The sequence below is a fragment of the Triticum aestivum genome, chromosome 2A (genome assembly GCF_018294505.1).
Source record: "Triticum aestivum cultivar Chinese Spring chromosome 2A, IWGSC CS RefSeq v2.1, whole genome shotgun sequence".
NCBI classification, from domain to species: domain Eukaryota; kingdom Viridiplantae; phylum Streptophyta; class Magnoliopsida; order Poales; family Poaceae; genus Triticum; species Triticum aestivum.
Genome location: NC_057797.1, coordinates 49,571,945 through 49,598,303, shown reverse-complemented (window position 1 = coordinate 49,598,303; position 26,359 = coordinate 49,571,945). Strand labels below are relative to the sequence as shown.

General features: G+C 43.9%; 1 pseudogene; it reads right to left on the bottom strand.

The window, feature by feature from the left end:
* Nucleotides 1-10,569: 10,569 nt before the first annotated feature.
* LOC123191476 (G-type lectin S-receptor-like serine/threonine-protein kinase At1g11330) lies at nucleotides 10,570-26,346 on the bottom strand (annotated as a pseudogene).
* Nucleotides 26,347-26,359: the final 13 nt, after the last annotated feature.

Sequence of the window (26,359 nt, the reverse complement as noted above, 5' to 3'; positions counted from 1 at the left end):
GGCCGTGAAGGGATTGACAACCCCTAATCGCGTTGGTTGCGAGTAGCTATCGCTTTGTGCAGGTACGAGGGACTTGAGCGTGGGCTCCTACTGGATTGATACCTTGGTTCTCAAAAACTGAGGGAAATACTTACGCTACTCTGCTGCATCATCCCTTCCTCTTCGGGAAAAACCAACGCAAGCTCAAGACATAGCACGGCGGCGGGGGCCGCGACGGCAGCAGCGTCGACCGATTCGGCGGCGGAAGAGGCGACGAGCGAGGGTGACGTCGAGCCCGTCGCAGGGGTGGCGGGCAGGGTGCCGGGCTCAACCTCGTATGAGGGAGATGGGGACCCGGGGGCCTGCTCGGACTCGACCTCGGGGGAGGGAGTCACGAAGCCAGGTGGTGGCGGCAGAAGGCGTCGTGCCGGGGGCTGCCGCCGCGCATCGCTCCACGAAGGGGGCGCGGGGGCCGGCGTCAAAGGGGCCGAAACCGGAGGAACCTGAAAAAAAGGGAACACCGTCTCGACAAAGTACACATGCCTCGAGGTGTACACACGATGAGTGACATGATCATAGCACCGGTAACCTTTGGTGTTAGGAGAGTAGCCATGGAAGACGCATGGGACAGATCGTGGTGCGAGCTTGTGTGGCGTGATGGACGCGGTGCTAGGATAACAGAGACAACCGAAGATGCGGAGACAATCATAGGACGGTGGTGTGCCGAAGAGAAGGTGGTGAGGGGCGTAGTTCCACCGAGGGCGACACGGACGAATGGAAACTAAGACAGTGGCGGTAGCGAGGGCATCGGGCCAGAACCGAGCGGGCACGTTAGAGTGAAAGAGTAACGTGCGAACGCGGTCATTAAGAGTGCGGAGAATGCACGTTCTGCTGGGTAGTGTAGGGGCAAGTCAGACGGAAGGTGGTGCCTGATACGTCTCCAACGTATCTATAATTTTTGATTGCTCCATGCTATGTTATCTACTGTTTTGGGCAATATTGGGCTTTATTATCCACTTTTATATTATTTTTGGGACTAACCTATTAACCAGAGGCCCAGCCCAGAATTGCTGGGTTTTTTTTGCCTACTTCAGAGTTTTGAAGAAAAGGAATATCAAACGGAGTCGAAACAGAACGAAATCAACTGAAGAAGTTATTTCTGGAAGGAAAGCTACCGCATGGACTTGGACCCCACGTCAGGAGCCAAGGGAGGTGCTCACGAGGGTGGGGGCGCGCCCCCTACCTCGTGGGGCCCCCGAAGCTCCACCGATGTACTTCCTGCACCCATATATACTCACGTACCCTAAAACTTCCAGAAGAGACAATAGATCGGGAGTTCCGCCGCCAGAAGCCTCCGTAGCCACCGAAAACCAATCTAGACCCGTTCCGGCACCCTGCCGGAGAGGGGATCCCTCTCCGGTGGCCATCTTCATCATCCCGGTGCTCTCCATGGCGAGGAGGGAGTAGTTCTCCCTCGGGGCTGAGGGTATGTACCAGTAGCTATGTGTTTGATCTCTCTCTCATGTTCTTGAGATGATACGATCTTGATGTATCGCGAGCTTTGCTATTATAGTTGGATCCTATGATGTTTTCTCCCCCCTCTACTCTCTTGTAATGGATTTAGTTTCCCCTTTGAAATTATCTTATCGGATTGAGTCTTTATAGATTTGAGAACACTTGATGTATGTCTTGTCGTGCGTATCTGTGGTGACAATGGGATACCACGTGATTCACTTGATGTATGTTTTGGTGATCAACTTGCGGGTTCCGCCCATGAACCTATGCATAGGGGTTGGCACACGTTTTCGCCGTGATTCTCCGGTAGAAACTTTGGGGCACTCTTTGAGGTCCTTTGTGTTGGTTGAATAGAGAATCTGAGATTGTGTGATGCATATCATATAATCATACCCACGGATACTTGAGGTGACATTGGAGTATCTAGGTGACATTAGGGTTTTGGTTGATTTGTGTCTTAAGGTGTTATTCTAGTACGAACTCTAGGGCTGTTTGTGACACTTATAGGAATAGCCCAACGGATTGATTGGAAAGAATAACTTTGAGGTCGTTTCGTACCCTACCATAATCTCTTCGTTTGTTCTCTGCTATTAGTGACTTTGGAGTGACTCTTTGTTGCATGTTGAGGGATAGTTATATGATCCAATTATGTTATTATTGTTGAGGGAACTTGCACTAGCGAAAGTATGAACCCTAGGCCTTGTTTCAATGCATTGCAATACCGTTTACGCTCACTTTTATCATTAGTTACCTTGCTGTTTTTATATTTTCAGATTACAAAAACCTTTATCTACCATCCATATACCACTTGTGTCACCATCTCTTCGCCGAACTAGTGCACCTATACAATTTACCATTGTATTGGGTGTGTCGGGGACACAAGAGACTCTTTGTTATTTGGTTGCAAGGTTGCTTGAGAGAGACCATCTTCATCCTACGCCTCCTACGGATTGATAAACCTTAGGTCATCCACTTGAGGGAAATTTGCTACTGTCCTACAAACCTCTGCACTTGGAGGCCCAACAACGTCTACAAGAAGAAGGTTGTGTAGTAGACATCAAGCTCTTTTCTGGCGCCGTTGCCTGGGAGGTAAGTGCTTGAAGGTATATCTTTAGATCTTGTAATCGAGTCTTTTAGTTTCTTGTTTTATCACTAGTTTAGTTTACAAAAAGAAAACTATAAAAAATAGAATTGAGTTTGTCTCATACGCTTCACCTTTTTAATATCTTTCGTGAGTATGATGGAAAGGATAATTGTGCTCAAGTGCTAGAAGAAGAAATCTATAAAATGTTTGGCACTAAATATTTGAATGATGAGCATGATTGTAATGTTGTTAGTATGAATTCCTTGAATATCCATGATGCTAATGATATGCAAAGCCACAAGCTTGGGGAAGCTATGTTTGATGAAGATGATATTTTTTGTCCCCCAAGCTTTGATGAACAAATTTACTATGATGAAAGCATGCCTCCTATCTATGATGATTATTGTGATGACACGTATACTTTAAAGAATAATGATAACCATGAAACTTTCATCTTGATCTTAATTTTCAATCACATGATAGTTATTTTGTTGAGTTTGCTCCCACTATTATTCATGAGAAGAATTTTGCTTGTGTGGAGAGTAGTAAATTTTCTATGCTTGTAGATCATGAAAAGAATGCTTTAGGTGCTGGTTATATTGTTGACTTCATTCATGATGCTACTGAAAATTATTATGAGGGAGGAACATATGCTTATAGGACTTGCAATAATATCAAGTTTCCTCTCTATGTGCTTAAAGTTTTGAAGTTATGCTTGTTTTGCCCTCCTATGCTAATTGATTATTGTTTCCATAAGTTGTTTGCTTACAAACTCTCTATGCATAGGAAGTGGGTTAGGCTTAAATGTGCTAGTCATATTCTTCATGATGCTCTCTTTATATTTCAATTCTTATCTTTTATGTGAGCATCATTGAAATCATCATGCCTAGCTAGGGGCGGTAAACGATAGCGCTTGTTGGGAGGCAACCCAACTTTATTTTTGTTACTTGATTTTTGTTCCTGTTTAGTAATAAATAATTCATCTATACTCTTTTTAGATGTGGTTTTATGCTTTTAATTAGTGTTTGTGCCAAGTAGAACCTTTGGGAAGACTTGGGGAAAGTCTTTGCGATCATGCTGTAAAAAACAGAAACTTTAGCACTCACGAGAATTGCTGCCATTTTTTATTGGAGAGTGATATTGAGTTAGTTCTTTTTGCATATGATTAATAGATAAATTCCTCAGGTCCAGAAATTTATTTGAGAATTTTATGAGTTCCATAAGTATACATTTGATACAGATTACTACAGACTGTTCTGTTTTTGACAGATTATGTTTTCTATGTGTTGTTTACTTATTTTGGTGAATCTATGGCTAGTAAAATAGGTTATAGACCATAGATAAGTTGGAATAAATTAAATTTAACACCAATATAAACAAATAATGAGTTCATTACAGTACCTTGAAGTGGTGATTCATTTTCTTATACTAACGGAGCTTACGAGTTTTCTGTTAAGTTTTGTGTTGTGAAGTTTTCAAGTTTTGGGTAAAGATTCGATGGACTATGGAACAAGGAGTGGCAAGAGCCTAAGCTTGGGTATGCCCATGGCACCCCCAAGATAATCCAAGGATAGCCAAGAGCCTAAGCTTGGGGATGCCCCGGAAGGCATCCCCTCTTTCGTCTTTGTTCATCGGTAACTTTACTTGGAGCTATATTTTTATTCGCCACATGATATGTGTTTTGCTTGGAGCGTCAATTTATTTTGTTAGGATTTGCTTTCTGTTATTTGGAACAATCTTTTGCATCTTTTATTCTAATAAAAGTGGCATTGATAGTCTTTACTATGCCTATGTTACAAGTCCACATGTTGATGTTTGAAAACAGAAAGTTTACCACTGTTGCAATAATTCCCTAGAAAAGTCAGAATGTGATAAAATGTTTAAACCTTTTTCATATTAAGCTCTGATAAATTTACTATAGTGGGAATTTTCTTTCATAATTTTTCGAGCTAGGGAAGTATGGATGTTGCTGCATTCTTTACAGACTGTCCTGTTTAAGAAGATTGCTGTTATGTTTGCATTGTTTGCATATGTTTTCTTCTTTAATGATTCTATTTGAGGATAGGACTATTAAATATGCAGAGGCATTTAGTATGCAATGTTGAATAATAATTTTAGTGATTTGCTACAGTAGAGTATGATAAGGTTTTTGCAATGGTTTATGCTAACTTATCTCACGAGTCCTTGTTGAGTTTTGTGTGGATGAAGCTTTTGAGATTTAGGGAGACCGTGATATGAAAGGAATTAAGGAGACACAAAATCTCAATCTTGGGGATGCCCAAGGCATCCCAAGATAATATTTCAATAAGTCTCAAGCATCTAAGCTTGGGGATGCCCCGGTTGGCATCCCACCTTTCTTCTTCAACAACTATCGGTTAGTTACGGTTGATCCTAAGTTTTTGCTTCTTCACGTGATGTTTGCCATTCTTAGAATGCCATTTTATTTTGTTTTTCTTGCTGTTTGAATAAAGTATCAAGATCTGAAATTATTAAATGTTAGAGAGTCTTCACATAGTTGCATAATTATTCGACTACTCATTGATCTTCACTTATATCTTTCGGAGTAGTTTGTCATTTGCTCTAGTGCTTCACTTATATCTTTTAGAGCATGATGGTAGTTTTATTTTGAAGAAATAGATGAACTCTCATGCTTCACTTATATTATTTTGAGAGTATTTAGAATAGCATGGTAATTTTCTTAAAATCCTAATATGCTTGGTATGCAAGATTAATAATAAAACTTTCTTATGAGTGTGTTGAATACTATGAGAAGTTTGATGCTTGATGATTGTTTTGAGATATGGAGGTAATAATATCAAGGTCGTGCTAGTTGAGTAGTTGTGAATTTGAGAAATGCTTTTGTTCAAGTTTGCAAGTCCCGTAGCATGCACATATGGTAAACGTTGTGTAACAAATTTGAAACATGAGGTGTTATTTGATTGTCTTCCTTATGAGTGGCGGTCGGGGACGAGCGATGGTCTTTTCCTACCAATCTATCCCCCTAGGATCATGCGCGTAGTGCCGAGGTTTTTGATGACTTGTAGATTTTTGCAATAAGTATGTGAGTTCTTTATGACTAATGTTGAGTCCATGGATTATACGCACTCTCACCCTTCCATCCTTGCTAGCCTCTTTGGTACCGTGCATTGCCCTTTCTCACATTGATAGTTGGCGCAAACTTCGCCGGTGCATCCAAACCCCGTGATATGATACGCTCTATCACACATAAACCTCCTTATATCTTCCTCAAAACAGCCACCATACCTACCTATTATGGCATTTCCATAGCCATTCCAAGATATATTGCCATGCAACTTTCCACCATTACGTTCCTCATGACACATTCATTATTGTCATATTGCTTAACATGATCATGTAGTTGACATAGTATTTGTGGCAAAGCCACTGTTCATAATTCTTTCGTACATGTCACTCTTGGTCCATTGCATATCCCGGTACACCACCGGAGGCATTCATATAGAGTCATCTTTGTTCTAGTATCGAGTTGTAATAATTGAGTTGTAAATAAATAGAAGTGTGATGATCATCATTTTCTAGAGCATTGTCCCAAGTGAGGAATAAAAAAAGAGAAAGGCCGTAAAAAAGAGAAGGCCATAAAAAAAGAAAAGGCCCAAAAATGAGAGAAAAAGAGAGAAGGGACAATGTTACTATCCTTTTACCACACTTGTGCTTCAAAGTAGCACCATGATCTTCATAGTAGAGAGTCTCTCATGTTATCACTTCCATATACTAGTGGGAATTTTTCATTATAGAACTTGGCTTGTATATTCCAACAATGGGCCTCCTCAAGTGCCCTAGGTCTTCGTGAGCAAGCAAGTTGGATGCACACCCACTAGTTTCTTTTGTTGAGCTTTCATACATTTATAGCTCTAGTGCATCCGTTGCATGGCAATCCCTACTCCTTGCATTAACATCAATCGGTGGGCATCTCCATAGCCCATTGATTAGCCTTGTTGATGTGAGACTTTCTCCTTTTTGTCTTCTCTACATAACCCCTCTCATTATATTCTATTCCACCCATAGTGTTATGTCCATGGCTCGCGCTCATATATTGTGTGAAAGTTTATAGGTTTGAGATTACTAAAGTATGAAACAATTGCTTGGCTTGTCATCGGGGTTGTGCATGATGAGAGCATTCTTGTGTGACGAAAATGAAACATGACTAAACTATATGATTTTGTAGGGATGAACTTTCTTTGGCCATGTTATTTTGAGAAGACATAATTGCTTAGTTAGTATGCTTGAAGTATTATCATTTTTATGTCAATATGAACTTTTGTCTTGAATCTTTCGGATCTGAATATTCATACCACAATTAAGAAGAATTACATTAAAATTATGCCAAGTAGCACTCCACATCAAAAATTCTGTTTTTATCATTTACCTACTCGGGGACGAGCAGGAATTAAGCTTCGGGATGCTTGATACGTCTCCAACGTATCTATAATTTTGATTGCTCCATGCTATGTTATCTACTGTTTTGGGCAATATTGGGCTTTATTATCCACTTTCATATTATTTTTGGGACTAACCTATTAACCGGAGGCCCAGCCCAAAATTGTTGTTTTTTTGCCTATTTCAGTGTTTCGAAGAAAAGGAATATCAAACGGAGTCGAAACGGAACGAAATCAACTGGAGAGGTTATTTTTGGAAGGAAAGCTACTGGATGGACTTGGACCCCACGCCAGGAGCCAAGGGAGGTGCTCACAAGGGTGGGGAGCGCGCCCCCCCCCCTAGGGCGCGCCCCCTACCTCGTGGGGCCCCCGAAGCTCCACCGACGTACTTCCTGCACCCATATATACTCACGTACCCTAAAACTTCCAGAAGAGACAATAGATCGGGAGTTCCGCTGCCAGAAGCCTCCATAGCCACCGAAAACCAATCTAGACCCGTTCCGGCACCCTGCCGGAGAGGGGATCCCTCTCCGGTGGCCATCTTCATCATCCCGGTGCTCTCCATGGCGAGGAGGGAGTAGTTCTCCCTCGGGGCTGAGGGTATGTACCAGTAGCTATGTGTTTGATCTCTCTCTCTCTCTCTCTCTCTTGTGTTATTGAGATGATACGATCTTGATGTATCGCGAGCTTTGCTATTATAGTTGGATCCTATGATGTTTTCTCCCCCCCCCCTCTACTCTCTTGTAATGGATTGAGTTTCCCCTTTGAAGTTATCTTATCGGATTGGATCTTTATAGATTTGAGAACACTTGATGTATGTCTTGCCGTGCGTATCTGTGGTGACAATGGGATACCACGTGATTCACTTGATGTATGTTTTGGTGATCAACTTGCGGGTTACGCCCATGAACCTATGCATAGGGGTTGGCACACGTTTTCGTCGTGATTCTCCGATAGAAACTTTCGGGCACTCTTTGAGGTCCTTTGTGTTGGTTGAATAGATGAATCTGAGATTGTGTGATGCATATCGTATAATCATACCCACGGATACTTGAGGTGACATTGGAGTATCTAGGTGACATTAGGGTTTTGGTTGATTTGTGTCTTAAGGTGTTATTCTAGTACGAACTCTAGGGATGTTTGTGACACTTATAGGAATAGCCCAACGGATTGATTGGAAAGAATAACTTTGAGGTGTTTTCGTACCCTACCATAATCTCTTCGTTTGTTGTCCGCTATTAGTGACTTTGGAGTGACTCTTTGTTGCATGTTGAGGGATAGTTATATGATCCAATTATGTTATTATTGTTGAGGGAACTTGCACTAGCGAAAGTATGAACCCTAGGCCTTGTTTCAATGCATTGCAATACCGTTTACGCTCACTTTTATCATTAGTTACCTTGCTGTTTTTATATTTTCAGATTACAAAAACCTTTATCTACCATCCATATACCACTTGTATCACCATCTCTTCGCTGAACTAGTGCACCTATACAATTTACCATTGTATTGGGTGTGTCGGGGACACAAGAGACTCTTTGTTATTTGGTTGCAAGGTTGCTTGAGAGAGACCATCTTCATCCTACGCCTCCTACGGATTGATAAACCTTAGGTCATCCACTTGAGGGAAATTTGCTACTGTCCTACAAACCTCTGCACTTGGAGGCCCAACAACGTCTACAAGAAGAAGGTTGTGTAGTAGACATCAGTGTCGTGGGAGGCGAGAAGTGTGTGAAGAGCGACGTTGTCAAACTCTTTTCCATTATCAGTTTGGAGTGCGAGCATGGGGCGACCGAACTGGGTGGTGACATATGAATAAAAGGCGGTGAGTGTGGCTAAGGCATCGGATTTACAACGAAGGGGAAAAGTCCACACATAATGAGAATAATCATCTAAAATCACCAAGTAGTATAGATAGCCCGTGTTACTCGCAACGGGAGATGTCAAAACATCCCTATGAAGTAATTGAAATGGAAAAGTGGAAACGGAAGAAGACGCACTAAAGGAAAGACGAACGTGCTTGCCTAAGCGACAAGCCTCACAAGAGTGCTTGTCGAGCTTATCACATGAGAAAGAGAAACTCCTAATAATTTGACGTAAGACGGTGTGGTTGGGGTGACCCAAGCGAGCGTGCCAAAGGTCAACGCCGGCGGCAAGGGCGACGGGTGTGGAGGTGGAGGCACCAGCGTTCACGGGATAGAGCTCATCGGGACTGTCACATTGGTGAAGGACCATCTGGGTATGGGCGTCTTTCACAGAAAAGCCAACACCGTCAAATTCAACAGTAAGTGGGTTCTCACAAGTAAGATGACGAACGGAAACTAGGTTCGTGACTAAATCAGGTGAAACAAGAACATTAGACATAGTGATGGGTGTGGAAGTGGAGGGAAAGCTAGTGGTACCGATATGAGTAATCGGTAAGGAGGAGCCATTGCCGACGGTGATACAAGTGGGTGTGTGAACGGGAGTGGAGGAGGTTAGGTTACCGGGATGATCTGCCATGTGCATAGTAGCACCTGAGTCCATGTACCAGTTGCCTCCACCGACAGAGCTACTCGGCGACGGCGCGGAGTGCTGGGCGGCGAGGAGAGTGGGGTCCCATGGCACAGGTACCGGCGGCGGCGGAAGGCTCCCATAGGGCGGCGCTGGGACGGGCGGTCCATAACCACCGAGGGGCGGCGGCGCAAGGAGGGCCCCGTAACTAGCGCCAGTCGGCTGGAAGGGTGCGCCGATGAACGCCTGGTGGCCAGCGGGGAGAGCCTGCTGATAGTTCGGCGCCCCCCCCCCCCGGCGTCCTGGGCCCACTGCTGCTGCAGGTGGCGGCGACCGCCGCCACGCCGGTTGCGTCGGCCCCCTCCTCTTTGCGGGTGTTGCGGGGGAGGCGCTGGTGGCGACACCGGGTAACACCCGGCGGGTGCGGGAGGACGCGACTGGGTTGGCGCGGCCGATGGAGCGGTTCCACCGCAGATGGTGAAGTAGCCTGGAGAGTCCATGGAAGGCGTCAGAAACGGCAGGAGGAGGAAGGGGGTGGCGGCGGCACGCGGGAGAGCGCAGCGGCGGCGCGTCGGGTTAGGGTTGCGGCGCGACGGGCGGCAGCGGCACGCGGCGGTGGAAGCAAGTCAGTGCAACGGGTGGGAGCGGAAGCGGGGCGGCGGCGGCGTCAGAGGAGGACGCGGCGGCGGCGGCGACGCGCGCGAGGAGGCGCTGCGCGGCGGCGGCGGCGGTGGGGAGCGGTAGCGGCGTGCGCGAGGAGGCGCTGTGCGGCGGCGGCGGCAGTGGGGAGCGACGGCGCGCGGGGAGGTGCTGCGCGGCGGCGGCGGTGGCGCGCGGGGAGGCGCTGCGCGGCGGCGGCGGCGGCGGGGAGCGGCGGCAGCGGCGGCGCGCGCGGGGAAGTGTTGCGTGGCGGCGGCGACGGCAGTGGGGAGCGGTGGCGGCGGCGGCTTTGCCCTAGGTCAGGACCTTCAAGATGATACCATGTAGACGGAAAAGTTTGCAATACAATAGACGTTGTATTAATGAAGTATTGGTGCACATATATATAATACAAGGAAATGCCTCTACCTCAATTATAAAAGACTAAAAAGTGGACCACAACTCTAATACATATGCAATACAAAATACATACTCAACATTGCGCACTGAGAGGCGATGGTTGTAGAACGCGTCGACATTATCCTTGGGTGGGCCGATGGGAACGTGGTCGGTGCACACAGCACCGACAATGCTGGGGATCCCATACAAGGCGTGGAATCTACAGGCGGCGTCCGCGGACGATCCAGCTCCCAGCGGACGACCTCGGGCATGAGGACGTGGGTGAGGGTGTCGCAGACTTGGAGGACGATGTTGTGGCAGGTGGAAATGCCAAGGCCGAAGCGACGGGAGAGCCCGCGGAGGGGCTCCCCGGTGGCGAGGCGCAAGAGGCAGACGGCGACACGCTAAGGCCAATTCCAGCGCGTGACCCAAATCGATCGCAAATCGTCTGTTTATGTCCGTTTGAGGTAAAACGGACAAACCGAACGACCCAACGTATATGAGCATACGGACGTTTCGTCCGCTCTGTGTCCGCTTTTGCCCCATTTCTAGATCAAAATTGCTTTCAGTTTGGGGCCAAAGCGGACAGAAAGCGGACGTCTTCGCGTCCTCGTCGTTTGTCTGTGTCCGCCCTCGACCCCACCTGTCACTCTCTCCTTTTCTGTACCTGGCCCATCGTACGGACAAAATTCGGATAAAATGGGTATAGATTTAGGGTAGCAGCGTTGGGCGCAGCGAGTTTGTGTGGCCTCTGTTCGGCGTTTGTTCATTCTATTTCTATCGCATACGGACAAAATCCAGACAAAATAGATATATATTTAAGGTCGTGCGGTGGAGTTGGCCTAATGCACATGGATGGCGGCTTGCGACAAGGTGTCCTCCTTCGTGACAGCGGCGCTGAGCTCATCACATAGGTCGTTTAATATGGAGCGGCGCATGCGGAAGGCCAGCCGGAATTCAGCTTCTGGGCATGCTGGGTCACTCAAGTGATCCCACCACTCCGTGCTCCGCCCTTGTGCCCACACCTGCCTTGCTGCCATCACTTCGTCCCCACATTGTAGGCAGGCGAGGTGAGGGGATTATGTGATGAACTGTTGTTTGCAGTTTCTTTTTTCCTTTTCTTTGCAGGGAAGCTGATGGCAGTTTCTTCTGAATAGTCAGCACTTCTGTTTTATCAAGCATATCGACTATGTGTCTCGCTCTTCTTGGGGTCCGAGTTCATGCACTCTATCCCTATTTTTGTGCATACTCTTACTTGTTCCAACAGAATGTCCGCCTGATCTGATGTCTCCATTTGAATCATCCAAGTATCAATTACCTACAAAGTTGCATTTATGAATTATGAGTCAGGATTTATTCCCATGATAGGTTATCTATAGCTTCTATAGAGAAAGGAGAGAACTCCAAAAGTAGTAATCTGATCATCTATTGAAAATACAGTCCCAATGCAAGTTCTTCAAAAGTTGAAACACTTGTATGTATAACTGCAAATTTTGGACAAAAAGGACATGTAAATTTGCGCCAGGTACCAAAATTTCTAAGCTACAGACTAAGGCATAGCCTACACGTGGAAAGGGGCAGATGCCTTCCTACCCACCCAGGTTCAAGGCATGATACTTGCAATTTGGGTTTGTTGCAACAATTATACTTTAGGGGGCCTCCCTTAAAATCTCTGTCAAAAAAAATTCTAAGCTTAAGAGTTTCGTATACTTGATCATCAAAGTCTTATATGATTTTGCATTCTCACCAACGCATTTATGCAGAGACTATACTACTCTTCCCAATTAGCTCCAATCTGCGTTGCAGATTAGAAGATATGCTCTTGGACACCTATTTCAAACTCCTAGGAGTATATGTGCACTCTCACCTTCTATATTCCACTTAAACAAACAAATTATATATACATACACTTTTAACTTCAATAATGATTCTAAAATAATCCTATATGAGTACCATGAAATTGAAGGCCCCTGCTTTTTGCTATGTATCCATATAAAATGGTATATCCAAAAGAAATATGATAAAATGTACCAAGTCAAATGCATACTTTGATGAGTCATGAAACTAGATTACTCCAGGTGGCTGCCGGGGAAATTTTCATTTTAGCTGAAATGTTTTCGTATAAGTTATATACACACCCCTTCCACGTATAGGGAAAAGGGCTATATAGCAAACTGAAAAAAAACTACACTAACGGGTTTTACTGCATGTTAAAAAGCGTCGGTCAGTGGAGGGTCTATTTCCACAGAAGGGGGACTGCACGTGGCAAGGACCACCGGTCCGTCAATGGATCTATATATATATATACAATATAGAGAAAATAAATTATTAACCTTTAATAATAGATCAGATTTTGATTAGGTTAATATGAGATTAGGTGGATAGGTATGCGCTTTTTATCTGAATAGTATTCACTGTTCACTAGGTAGGGCATTATTCTTAAAAGTGCTTTACTATTCAATACACTATTTTGAATAGTATTATATTATTCACATCAATATTTAATTCTTTGGTATTATGGGCGTGTTTGGTTGCCTGGGTGACATTTCGCTGCATCCCATCTAGCATGCTGGCTGACTGTGGCCTGGCTGGGCTAATGCAATGGTACAGTGAGATGTGTGTTTGGTTGCTTGTGTGCCGTGGGACTGGCCAGGCTGAATATGTGTTTGATAGGTTGTATGAGATGCCACAGGATGAGCGAGATATTATTTGGTAAATTGGTCATACTGCTTGTAGCAAACAAGAGAAGCATGTCTGTTTCAGATAAAATTAACAAGCAATCTTTGTTTACAAATACAACAACAAACACAGGAGACATCAGCCATGGCACTAGTCATCAGAATGTAGCTAAGAACTAAATTCAGTCAAAACTTTAGAACAGTTCAGAACTTCTTCAGAAAAATCGGCTGCCGCCAGCCCGCCATCGGCCGTTCCCTTCTCTTGCTATCGAGTGGTACTACTTCATACACAGCAAATAAATTCACAACCAACTGAATGGATCGTTGTTTACGAGGATGTTGACACGGGATCTCAGGCTGGAGATCAACACAGCAGAAACGAAGTATGGGCACAACAGGATCTGGTTGCTGTTGCCATTCCTTGATCTTGCGACCAACGCCGGCATCAGATCCAGATCACGTGGCACTCACCACCGACCAGCGCCCCCACTGCAGCGGGATCGAGAAGCGACGACCGGGTCGTCGCGTCGCGGGATCCACTCACCGGAGCTCGACGCCGAGCGCGCCCAGCTCGGCCTCAACCGCGCCGGGTCCGGCGACCCGTGCAAGGATTCATGGATGCCGCGGCAGATCGAGATCTGATCCTCCCATGTATTATCTCCTGTTGACGGCAGCCAGCAAAAAGGGACGGCAACGGAGAGGAGGAGAAGGAGGCGACGGCGGCGAGGGTGGGGAGGCAGCAACAGCGGCGAGGGTGAGGAGGCAGCGGCGGCGAATCTGAGGCCGGGCGGGGGTGGGAGAAGGACTGGGCGGACGAGGTGAAAAAAAATGGGGAGTTGTGGCGGGACTGAGATCCAGTGACTTCATTTGGTCACGTTGCAACTTTAGGCTCTTCATCTCCATTCAAAACAGATCCAATGGTCCATATCACACAAAGGCAAAAAACCTCAGCACTTGTTTTCAAAAAAAAAAAAAAACCTCAGCACTTAGCAGTTTTGGACGAGTGCAGGCTAAAGAAAAGAGTTCGCGGGAATCTGCTCCGCTCTCCCGCGCCGCGCCGGCGTCTCGGACAGGGAGACGGCGCTGCTCCGCCGCATCGGAGAGGAAGGGGAATCACACCACACCGCAACATCTGGGAGAGAGAGCAAGGGACTCGCGCCGGCCGCCGCATCGGAGAGGAGCCGCGTGGCCGCGCCGGCCGCCGCATTGAAGAGGAAAAGGAGCCGCGCGGCCGCACCGTCGCTGGAGGAGAGGGAGAGGCGGGCTGCCGCCGGAGGAGTGGGAAGGCCACGCGTGCCACCGTCGCCGTCGGACCTCTGCCATCCCGCATCCAGTCGAGGTAATGTGTCCCCGATTCATACAGATACAGTAAGAGTTAGGTATGTACAGAGCAGTTCTTGTACAGGTTCAGTTGAGTTGCTTGGGTGCAGAATGGTAGTCAGTTTGGTTACTCATGATGCATGTACAATACAAATTGCTTGGAATAGTTTGCACGTACACTGTGATGAAATTTTGTCCTCTGATTTTAGACTTTCATTTAGAATTTCTGAAATTGAGTGCTCTCTATTGTGCTATTTGACAGAATTCAGTGTTGTGCTTCACAATTGACTATTGTGAGATGGCAGAAATTGGCAAGGGAATACCTCAAGTTGGTATGAGATTCAGAAATGTGGATGAGGCTTGGGCATTTTGGGTTGCATATGGGGGTCACACAGGCTTTGATATGAGAAGAAGATATGCAAACAAAAGCAGACTTGATGGTCAGGTTGGTTCATGTAGATTTGTTTGTTCCAACGAGGGTCATCGAAGAAAAGGACAAACCGATCATGCAACAAAGCGTTTTAGAGCTGAAACAAGAACCAATTGCCAAGTTCGTATGTCTTTTCAATTGAATCGAGAGGCCGGAAGTTATGAAGTAACCGAGGTTGTGCTGGAACACAACCACTTGTTGCAATTGCCACAAACTCGCCACTTGATGGTATCCCAAAGAAAGATTTCAGAAAGATAAGCTTTTGAAATTGAAACCGCCGATGATTCCGGCATTATGCCACAAGCTGCACATGAGTTTGCTTCTCATCAAGTTGGTGGACCGATTAACCTTGGATATACTTGCCGTGACCAAAAAAATCATTTGCGAACCAAGCGACAAAGGGAGTTGGCTTTTGGACAAGCTGGAAGTATGTTGAAATATTTTCATGACAAAACTGCTGACAATCCATCATTTCAATATGCACTACAGTTGGATTGTGAGGAGGATATAACCAACATATTCTGGGCTGATGCTAAAATGATCCAAATGTGCAGCAAGCCAATGACTTTCTTAGTTCTGCAAAACTGAAGAAAAAGGAGGTTTCATCTAAAAATTTAAGGAGAAAGCAAACTTGGTTTGATAAGTTACGCAAGGGGCGAAAGCAACCTAAATCAGCGGCAACAAAAAAAAAAGCAAAGGTCAGCTGCAGTATGTATGTACTATTTGTTTTTATTCATTCCTAAACTAACAAAATGATTTTTCATTTACACTGGCAGCAACAACAACAAAAGAAAAAAGACAGTGTGCAGCCTCAAGTGCAAGTGGAGAATGATGGCACAAACAAAGGAGGGAGTCCCATGGGAGAAAGTGAGAAGCGTCAAGAATATGATGCAATCGACAGCTTTACCAAGCTTTTGACAACTTCACGAGTTGACGATGATATCTTCATGATGATCTGATCTAGTATCTTCAAAGTTGCTAGGTAGTATTTTGGATAGGGTTAACTACAGTATTTTGGGGATTAACCAGTCTTTTTTGGCCTAAGTGTACAAGTGAAATGGCCTACTTTTATGTACTTGAATGATTACTCAACATTGGCTTTTTTTGCTGTAGCATTTGGATATTCTATGATGCAGCCTTTCAATGTCAAATGCCACTCTATATCTGTTTCATGAGTATTGTCAGTCAAAAATATGTATGTGCATGTATGATCTTTTTAGTTCAGCTAAGTGGAAGGTACAGCCAAATGATAACCTTGCTTCATGTATGTTGAAACGGCTATAGACCTATAGTTTATATATTCAGAAATGAAGATTAGATAGTTGGCATGTAATCTGTTTTAACTGAATCCTACGATGAGTTTTCTGTCGCTGCTGGGCTGCAAAACTGACCAAGTGCTGAGGGCTTTTGCCTTTGTGTGATATGGACCATTGGATCTGTTTTGGATGGAGATGAAGAGCCTAAAGTTGCAACGTAACTTCACCAAGTGAAGTCACTGGATCTCATGCCGTTGTGGCGAGGGGGGCCGCAACCCTGCGCATGAAGCTGCACGCATGATGCGGGGGTGGGTGCAGGCATTTTGCACAACTCGTGCATGCATCCAAGGAACGGCCAAATCAGGCATAGCTCTCGGCCTGGCTGAGAGGGTACTTTTTGCATGAGTTGGGAGGCCTAGATGGCCATATAGTTTACCAACCAAACTGAAATTACATCTGGGATGCCATGCAAGTGCAGCACGGGCAACCAAACACGCCCTAAATGCTCGTTCTGTATTCACTAAGCAACTTATATCTTAGGTGGCCTTTGTTTGAGCTGTAGCCACTGATTTCAGATTCTAGGCCTCATAAAATCAGAAACTAAAACAAACACACATATTCTCACACCAGCTTCCTAGAATCGCTTCTGGAAATCAACTACTCCCTCCGTTTCAAAATATAGCGCGTCCTCGGTTTCCGTGCTTCAACTTTGACCATTAATTTAATCAACAAGACCGACTGCGGCGGGCGAAAAAATTATACCAATGAATTCGTATTCAAAAAAAGTTTTTAATTATATAATTTTTGATCCCGCCGCAGTCGGTTTCGTGGGTTAAATTTATGGTCAAAGTTGAACCTCGAAAAGCGTAGGCGCGCTATATTTTGGAACGGAGGGAGTACCAGGCACGTCCAAGCCGGAAGCTACGAATCTGGTGATTCGGGCGATTCCCGAGCGGCCACTTACCCAAGTTAAAGTCCAGACCAAGTTATCCCCGTTATTACAGCAGGAATGCCACTGCTGCCCTTATCCAAATCTCCCCACGACAGGTTCTCTCTCCCCTCGTTCTTTCTCGCCTGAGGGCACCTACAACGCGGCGCTAAGGATCTTAATCCTGGCTTCAAAAAAAAAAGGATCTTAATCCTGGCCGTTTCGCTAACCCAGAGAATATTTCCCGGCGCCTTTCGGGCAGCGGTGCCAACTCTGGCAGCGGACGCTTCAGTTCATTAGTAGTTGATTTGACCTGAGATTGTTAGCGCTTTACACGTTCTGGGCATTGGAGGTTGAGACGCTTATGCAAACGCTAGACAATATCTTTTATATTTTTAATCCTTAAGCATCTACACAAGCGGCTATGCAATGGAGATGCCCTGAACGAAAGCATGTATTCCGGTCACCGACCCCTGCCTCCTTCACCACCTTCCCCATGCCCGTCGACTCCAGGAAGGCCGGATCTGACGCCACCATGCCCGTCCCTCCCTGTATTCCGGTTACCGAGTTGCGTCTCCGCCGTTGCGCACGAGCTCCGCCAGCGATGCGACGTCCCTGATCTCCACGTACACCAGCCTGCTCGCCTACAGGACGGCGGATCCTCCCACCCCGTATTCCGGCCAGCAAGCTCCGTCTTCGCCGCTGCCCACGAGCTCCGACCGCGATGCACATATGATACGTCTCCGTCGTATCTACTTTTCCAAACACGTTTGTCTTTATTTTGGACTCTAACTTGTATGATTTGAATGAAACTAACCCGGACTGACGCTGTTTTCAGCAGAATTGCCATGATGTTGTTTTATGTGCAGAAAATAAAAGTTCTCGGAATGACCTGAAACTCCACGAAATATCTTACAATAAATAATAAAAAAATCCTCGACAAAGATGAAGACCAGGGGGCCCACACCCTTTCCACAAGGGTGGGGGGCGCCCCCCCCCCCTAGGGCGCGCCCCCTACCTCATGGGCCCCCTGGAGACCTCCCGATTCCAACTTCAACTCTATATATCTGCTTTCGGGGAGAAAAAAATCGGAGATAAGATTTCATCACATTTTACGATACGGAGCCGCCGCCAAGCTCTAAAACCTCTCGGGAGTGCTGATCTGGAGTCTGTTCGAGGCTTTGGAGAGGGGGATTCGTCGCCGTCGTCATCATCAACCATTCTCCATCACCAATTTCATGATGCTCACCGCCGTGCGTGAGTAATTCCATCGTAGGCTTGCTGAACGGTGATGGGTTGGATGAGATTTATCATGTAATCGAGTTAGTTTTGTTAGGGTTTGATCCCTAGTATCCACTATGTTCTGAGATTGATGTTGCTATGACTTTGCTATGCTTAATGCTTGTCACTAGGGCCCGAGTGCCATGATTTCAGATCTGAACCTATTATGTTTTCATCAATATATGAAAGTTCTTGATCCTATCTTGCAAGTCTATAGTCATCTATTATGTGTTATGATCCGTTAACCCTGAAGTGACAATAATCGGGATACTTACCGGTGATGAGAGTTCATGTATTCACTATGTGCTAATGCTTTGTTCCGGTTCTCTATTAAAATGAGGCGTTAATATCCCTTAGTTTTCATTAAGACCCTGCTGCCACGGGAGGGTATGACAAAAGATGTCATGCAAGTTTTTTTCCATAAGCACGTATGACTATGACATGCCTACATTACATTGATGAATTGGAGCTAGTTCTATGTCACCCTATGTTATGACTGTTACATGATGAACCGCATCCGGCATAATTATCCATCATTGATCCGATGCCTACGAGCTTTCCATATACTGATTTACGCTTATTTACTTTCCCGTTGCTATTGTTACAATCATTACAAAATACCAAAAACATTACTTTGCTTTCGTTACTCTTTTGTTACCGTTATCATCACTATAATATTACTTTGCTACTAAATACTTTGCTGCAGATACTAAGTTTCCAGGTGTGGTTGAATTGACAACTCAGCTGCTAATACTTGAGAATATTCTTTGACTCCCCTTATGTCGAATTAAAAAATTTGGGTTAAATACTCTACCCTCGAAAGCTGTTGCGATCCTCTATACTTGTGGGTTATCAACACACCGCCCCGATTTCTGCGTACGCCGCCCCTCTCCGGCGTCCTGCACTCCACAACATCAGGGGCGTTGTAGACACTTCACAACATTTTGTTTTTCCAAAACCGGGGTAAACAAACATTCAGATTTGGATTCTCAAAATCTACAGCTGTAGTGGATTTTCGGAATCCAAGTGGCAGCTGATTCTCAGCAATCTCTAGCCCAAACAAAGGGGGCCTTAATGCAGGATCTATTTAGGGGCTGGCGAGGCCAACAATACGTCTGACGGTGTGCACAGAGGTGTAAAATTCTACTCAGTATTCACCATATTTTTCATTATGTTGTATCAGATGTAGCTAGTTACGTTCACTTAGTAGTTTTAATTACAAATTTACAGGATAAATTCCTATCGTCTTCCCAGGCAGTTCCATCCGAAAGGAACACTTCTCTACGGCCACAAGGTTCTCATTCAAACGCCACTTTGGGCTACAGAGAGAACTACACACGCAGAGGTTTCTTCTATAGGATCCCTATCATAAGAACTCGTCCCATAAATTCATAAATAAAAATACCAAGTGAAACCAAGAAACTACATTATTTTCACAACATAATTTACATATGGATTTCCCTTTCGGGAGGCCCCGAAGGGATTACACAAGCTAAAGAAAATTACCTTCTAACTACCTTCTTGAGCCTTACAATGCTCTAGATATTGTGACTCTTATTGCAGGATGAGGAACTACTACTATTAGTACTACTACTACTGAGCAACGAGCTTGCTAGCTGGGTCGCATCTCTTTGCTCTATCGGTGGCTGGTGGTTCTTCTCCATCTGGTGTCTCTCTTCGCAGCAAACGCCTCCTTTTATAGGGGAGAGATTGTGCCCCGACAAACTTCAATCTTCAGGAATCTTTCAAGTCATTGCTTTTTTCATGTGGGCATTGTCTCTCGGTGAATAATTGGCTGGCTCTTCTTTTCATCTTCGCTTTTCAGCAATGCAAATCTTCATGCCTTCAGATAGATTGCTTCTCCTTCAGGAATCCTTGTGCCAGTATATGCGTACATACATGCCAAGGCTGCTTAAATATTCAACATTGCTTATTCATTTATTTTTATTTTTTTACAGGGTGTCTTCCCTGCCCATATGATTGATGATAATACCTTATCAATATTTAAAATATCTATTTTTAAAATTTCTATCAATATTCGGGTCGGGTATAGGTCCTCCGCGCCCGAATAATTGATAGCAATATCAATATATGCAGTTTGGGCTTTATTCAGGCCGCTATCCATGCCCTGCTATGTCCATATGATCATCGTCGTTTAACAGATTGAAATCATATTTTTGATCGCATTCTTTCTTTATTTTTTCAAATTTTTCATCCTTTTAATGCCTTAATTCTTTTAATATTTCTTTTTTAATTCTTTCTTTATTATTTTGAAAATTCTTCAAATCTTTTATCCATTTCTTGATCCATGTATTCACTGTCTAAAGGGTCAAGTCCCTTTAGAAGGCATTCTTGATATGTTTGATATTTTGGAGACTCTTCATTCTTTATATTTTTCGAGCTTGATGCCTCCCCCTTTGTAGGAGTTGGTGAAGTAGGTATGCCTTTTCTCATTTGGATGTAGTCTTTAGCCTTTGTGTCAATATAATCATCTGGTCCGAATAACTTTCTTGCCCAAAATAAGGCATCATTTATACTATAATATATTTTGAATGTTAAATCTTCTCCTTTTCTTTTTACATCTAATTTCTCAATCATAATGTTTTCCCATTCCAAATATGTGCCGGGTTTATTTCCATCAAATATAATATATAATGTTTCTCTTTTTGGTATTTCAATCTTTTCTGGCTTTGGCAAATTTCTGTTTAATTCGTTAAAATATTCTGCCAAGCTATTGAGAATTGATAACAAATATCCTCTTTCATCTCTTTTAACGATTATATATCAATAGCTTGGCAGAATATTTTAACGAATTAAACAAAAATCTGCCAAAGCCAGAAAAGATTGAAATACCAAAAGGAGAAACATTATATATTATATTTGATGGAAATAAACCCGGTATATATTTAGAATGGAAAAACGTTATGATTGAGAAATTAAATGCAAAAAGAAAAGGAGAAGATTTAACATTCAAAAGATATTATAGTATAAATGATGCCTTATTTTGGGCAAGAAAGGTATTCGGACCAAATAATTATATTGACCCAAAGGCTAAAGACCCCAAATGAGAAGAGGCATACCTACTTCACCAACTCCTACAAAGGGGGAGGCATCAAGCTCAAAAAATATAAAGAAGGAAGAGTCTTCAAAATATCAAACATATCAAGAATGCCTTCTAAAGGTACTTGACCCTTTAGACAATGAATACATAAATCAAGAAATGGATAAAAGATTTGAATAATTTTCAAAAATAATAAAGAAAAAATTAAAAGAAGAAATATTAAAAGAATTAAGGCATGAAATGGATGGAAATTTTGAAGAAATAAAGAAAGAATGCGATCAAAAATATGATTTCAATATGTTAAACGATGATGATCATATGGACATAGCAGGGCATGGGCAGCGGCTGAATAAAGTCTAAACTGCATATATTGATATTGCTATCAATTATTCGGGCGCGGAGGACCTATACCCGACCCGAATATTGATAGACATTCTAAAAATAGATATTTTAAATATTGATAAGGTATTATCATCAATCATATGGGCAGGGAAGACCCCTTATAAAAAAAATTAAAAATAAATGAATAAGCAATGTTGAATATTTAAATAATCTTGGCATGTATGTACGCATACACTGGCACAAGGATTCCTGAAGGAGAAGCAATCTATCTGAAGGCATGAAGATTTGCATCGCTGAAAAGCGAAGATGAAAAGAAGAGTCAACCAATTATTCACCAAGAGACAATGCGCACGTGAAAAAAGCAATGACTTGAAAGATTCCTGAAGATTGAAGTTTGTCGGGGCACTATCTCTCGCTCTTATCAATACCCTAGAAAGACACGCATGCATCCTACCAAATATAAAATAAAGAGGTGCATTCTCCCGGAAGCCATCCACAGAGCTGCTCTCTCGCCTCATCCTGCAATAAGAGTCACAGTATCCAGAGCATTGTAAGGCTCAAGAAGGTAGTTAGAAGATAATTTTTTTAGCTTATGTAATCCCTTTGGGGCCTTCTGAAAGGGAAATTCATATGTAAATTATGTTGTGGAAATGATATAGTTTCTTGGTTTCACTTGGTATATTTATTTATGAATTTATGGGACGAGTTCTTATGCTAGAAATCCTAAAGGAGAAACCTCTGCGTGTGTAGTTCTCTGTGTAACCCAGAGTGGTGTTTGAATGAGAACCTTGTGGCCGTAGAGAAGTGTTCCCTTCAGGTGGAACTGACTGGAAAGACGATAGAAATTTACCCCATAAATTTGCAATTAAAACTACTAAGTGAACGTAACTAACTACATCTAATACAACATAATGAAAAATATGGTGAGTACTGAGTAGGATTTTACACCTCTGTGCACATCGTCGGACGTATTGTTGGCCTCGCCAGCCCCTAAATAGATCATGCATTAAGATATAAGCTGCTTAGTGAATACAGAACGAGCATATAATACCAAAAAATTAAATATTGTTGTGAATAGTGTAATACTATTCAAAATAGTGTATTGAATAGTAAAGCACTTTATACGGTTGGGAGTATGTATTTCTAATTTTTCATATACAACTTAAACAATCTAATCATACATCTTTATTAGTTATGTAGAGTAATATTGTTAATTCATAAGCTCTACTTTTCTAGACTAGTGCTTCTCATTCACTACTCCCAAGTCTAGAAAAGGAAGGAATGTCATTTCTAATTCATAAGTTAGAGGGTAATATTGTTAACTTATTATTTTATGCTTTAACTTGGAGAAAATGATTAAATTATTCTTACATTCTTATCTTCGGAGTAACCCTTTTGTCCAGTCATTATCTCCAGGATTATAACGCCAAGACTATATATGTCCGATGCAAATGTGACTTGCCCACTATAGAACTCAGGTGCCAAATATCCGCTGCAAGAAGATTTATAGAGTTACTTCTCACTTTCTGTAAAATACTCTCTCCGTCCCAAATTAGTTGACCTAGATTCGTCTAGATACGAATGTATCTAACGCTAAAACGTGTCTAGATACATCTGTAACTAGACAAATTTGAGTTAACTAATTCTGGGCGGAGGTTCTAGAAATTAAATTCATCCTATACAAAATGAAATAAAGGAGAGCTCCCCAGAGGCTGGCTTACAGTGATCCACAAAGGTTTGAAGTAAAAACGTGGGTTTGCTCTTTCTCGAGGCACCTTGTAAGGCCAAAATCAGCAATTTTGGGTACCATGTGATCATCTATTAGAATATTAGCGGGTTTCAAATCTAAGTGCAAAATGCGCTTCTCATGAAGATGACATAGACCGTCACATGTTCCCTTAATTATCTCAAAACGCTCCCTCCATTCAAGTCCATGAGATGCATCTGTAGAGATAGGCAGGTAGAGATTGTATAATGTGAGTAATAAACTTACAAACGTCAGGCAACATAAGCATAGTTTACGTGGGATCCTTGGGCTCTATAATAAAGCAAATAAAGATGGAAATGAATGTCTTGATCTTACCAGTAATATACTTATCAAGACTGCCGTTAGGTACATACTCAAAACAGAGCAACCAATTTCGTATATCCGCCATGACCATCTTCCCCTCATAGTCCATAATTTTCCCTTGCGTGTCAGAACAATATCCTAGAAAACGCACTATGTTTTTGTGCTTGGCCTTCATCAAGCACTCGACCTCTTTGTGGAATTTACTCTCATGCATATTCCTGGATAGCCTCTTCACAGCAATTATCTCATTTCCGACCATTCCCTGCGGTCACAAACAAGTATTGTCATTGCAAACCTTTTCGGGCTTGTGGCGGTGTGACTTATGTCACGTGACCATATGCCAGTTTAGTTTTTAGACCAATTGTGATTAGATGGAAGCTTATTAGAGTTGTGTACCTTATAGACCACTGCAAACCCGCCACTGCCGATTTGCTGATCGTCAGAGAAACAATTTGTGATGTCTTCTAAAAGTGATAACGGCAGATCCATTGGCTCCGCACTTCCATCAATTAACATGCGCTCCAGAGCATTATGTCCAGTACTAATTTCGTACTCCATTTGCAGATACGTAATATGGTGCAGTGCTCTTTAAATAAGAGCATTCACTATACCAGATGATGCAAATGTCATGAATTATATAGAGCAAGAGAATGAAGATCACATGCATCCCAACTCCCTAGTTACTTACAGGTATAATCATCGAAGACACAACAGGTTTGATAATTCTCACCTTAAAAAAATCTCAGTCACTTCAAAGTAGACAGCAAGTAAGCTAAAAACTGTAGCACAAAGAAGTGTTCAAATTTGGTATGTGCTTTACTACAATTAAGCTCTCCCATCTTGTTGCTAACGACAGTTCTCCAAATTTTGACTTGACGATGACTGATCCTATCTCTAGCGTCAACCTGTACGTCAGTTATTTTAAACACTCATTTGTGCTCTGATTTCTCAAAAGCAAGCGATGAGCTGGATTTCAGCAATAACCTTAGACCCCAAACACCAGCGGCAGAAGACAAAGGAGCTGCATCAGACACTTCAAACTCCAGCCTTCGCTCAGGAGGTCTTGTTTTTCCAGTAGAATTATATTCCTTAGATTTACTTACATCACACATGGTTGAATCTTAACAGTACCAGGTTTAGGATACAGAGTCACACTTTCCTTAACAGTTGATTTGGTACTAGCTAGCACATACACATATGGAGATCAAATTGAACATCTAATCCGGATAATATGTCTGAAACTCGAATTTATAGATTTATCACAGATGCTAGTAGCTAGTAATATTGTTTTCTGATTATTCTAATCTGACTTCCTTTACCGACGCTGATGGGTGTAAGGTAACAGAACGATAGTTAGCCTGATTTGATCTGGGCCATGTCGCAGGCACAAGACCGACTAGTTATCTTGGGAGTACTAGCAGGCAACAAGAAATTAGTAAACTCGGAGGAGGGGAGTTGGAGGTAGCACCAAGTTAACTAGGATGAATCAAATGAAAAGAGGGAGGATGGAAGAGATTTACAGAAAGAAAAAGGAACATCCGTACCGCGGCAGTCGGCCGGCCGGCCGGCCGGCCGGTGAGCGGAGAGCGGAGACGAGATCTGGATGTCGATGGCCTGCGCCTCCAGGAGGACGGCGACCCCTGGCTGCCGCTTCCAGTAGGGGGTTGGATGGCTTCCAGGCTCCGAGTATGTTGACCTGCAATTATTGGTGGTCATTGCGTCAACAGTCAAGGTAGACCCTACTTTTTCTGAAGGAAAAAAATAACTGATGGAGTTTATTGTGGAGTTGTCGATAATCCATCATTTCAAATTTTTAGGGAAATGCATATGCCGAAAGGTAAATATTTTGAGGATTCCCGACGAATGTATTTGTTGCCATTGGGTCAGATGCACAGATATTTTTTTGAGGTAACAAATGTGCAGATGTGTTAAAGCAAAGGAAAGAGACACTCCAGCGAACCTAGATATCATCGCAAACGCCCAACCGGCTGAATTTCTTCTCCCACTCTGCTTTCTCTCTCACTGACGCTCCCCATTCCTCACCTCATCTAGTTGTGCCGCTTTCAATTTCGGCGGCGAGGCGGGTTGCGCCGGTGTCTAGGTGGGCGAGGGCAGAAGCGAGGCGGGCGGCGGAGGAGATAAGCTAGAGGCGGGCTGCGTAGGCGACGCCATCGACGAGGCGCGGGAGGAGGTGCGTGCCGCCACCGCTACCTCCATCGATATCCTCAGCGAGTGGCCCTTGTTGGGTCCGTGGTGATGCTCGGTGACCCAGGCCCTGCTCCTCTCGCTGGCTTGCGTTGCTGATACAACAGACCTCGAGCGGACACGCCCTGCTTTGTGCGTCCCTGGAGCTCTCGCGCCTCACCGACTATGCGGCTCACCCTCTATTCGTCTTGGGCTCACCTCCGGGCCACATATGTGAGTCGTCCCCAAGTCTCTTGTCCAGCACCGCCATCGCCAAGCACGCC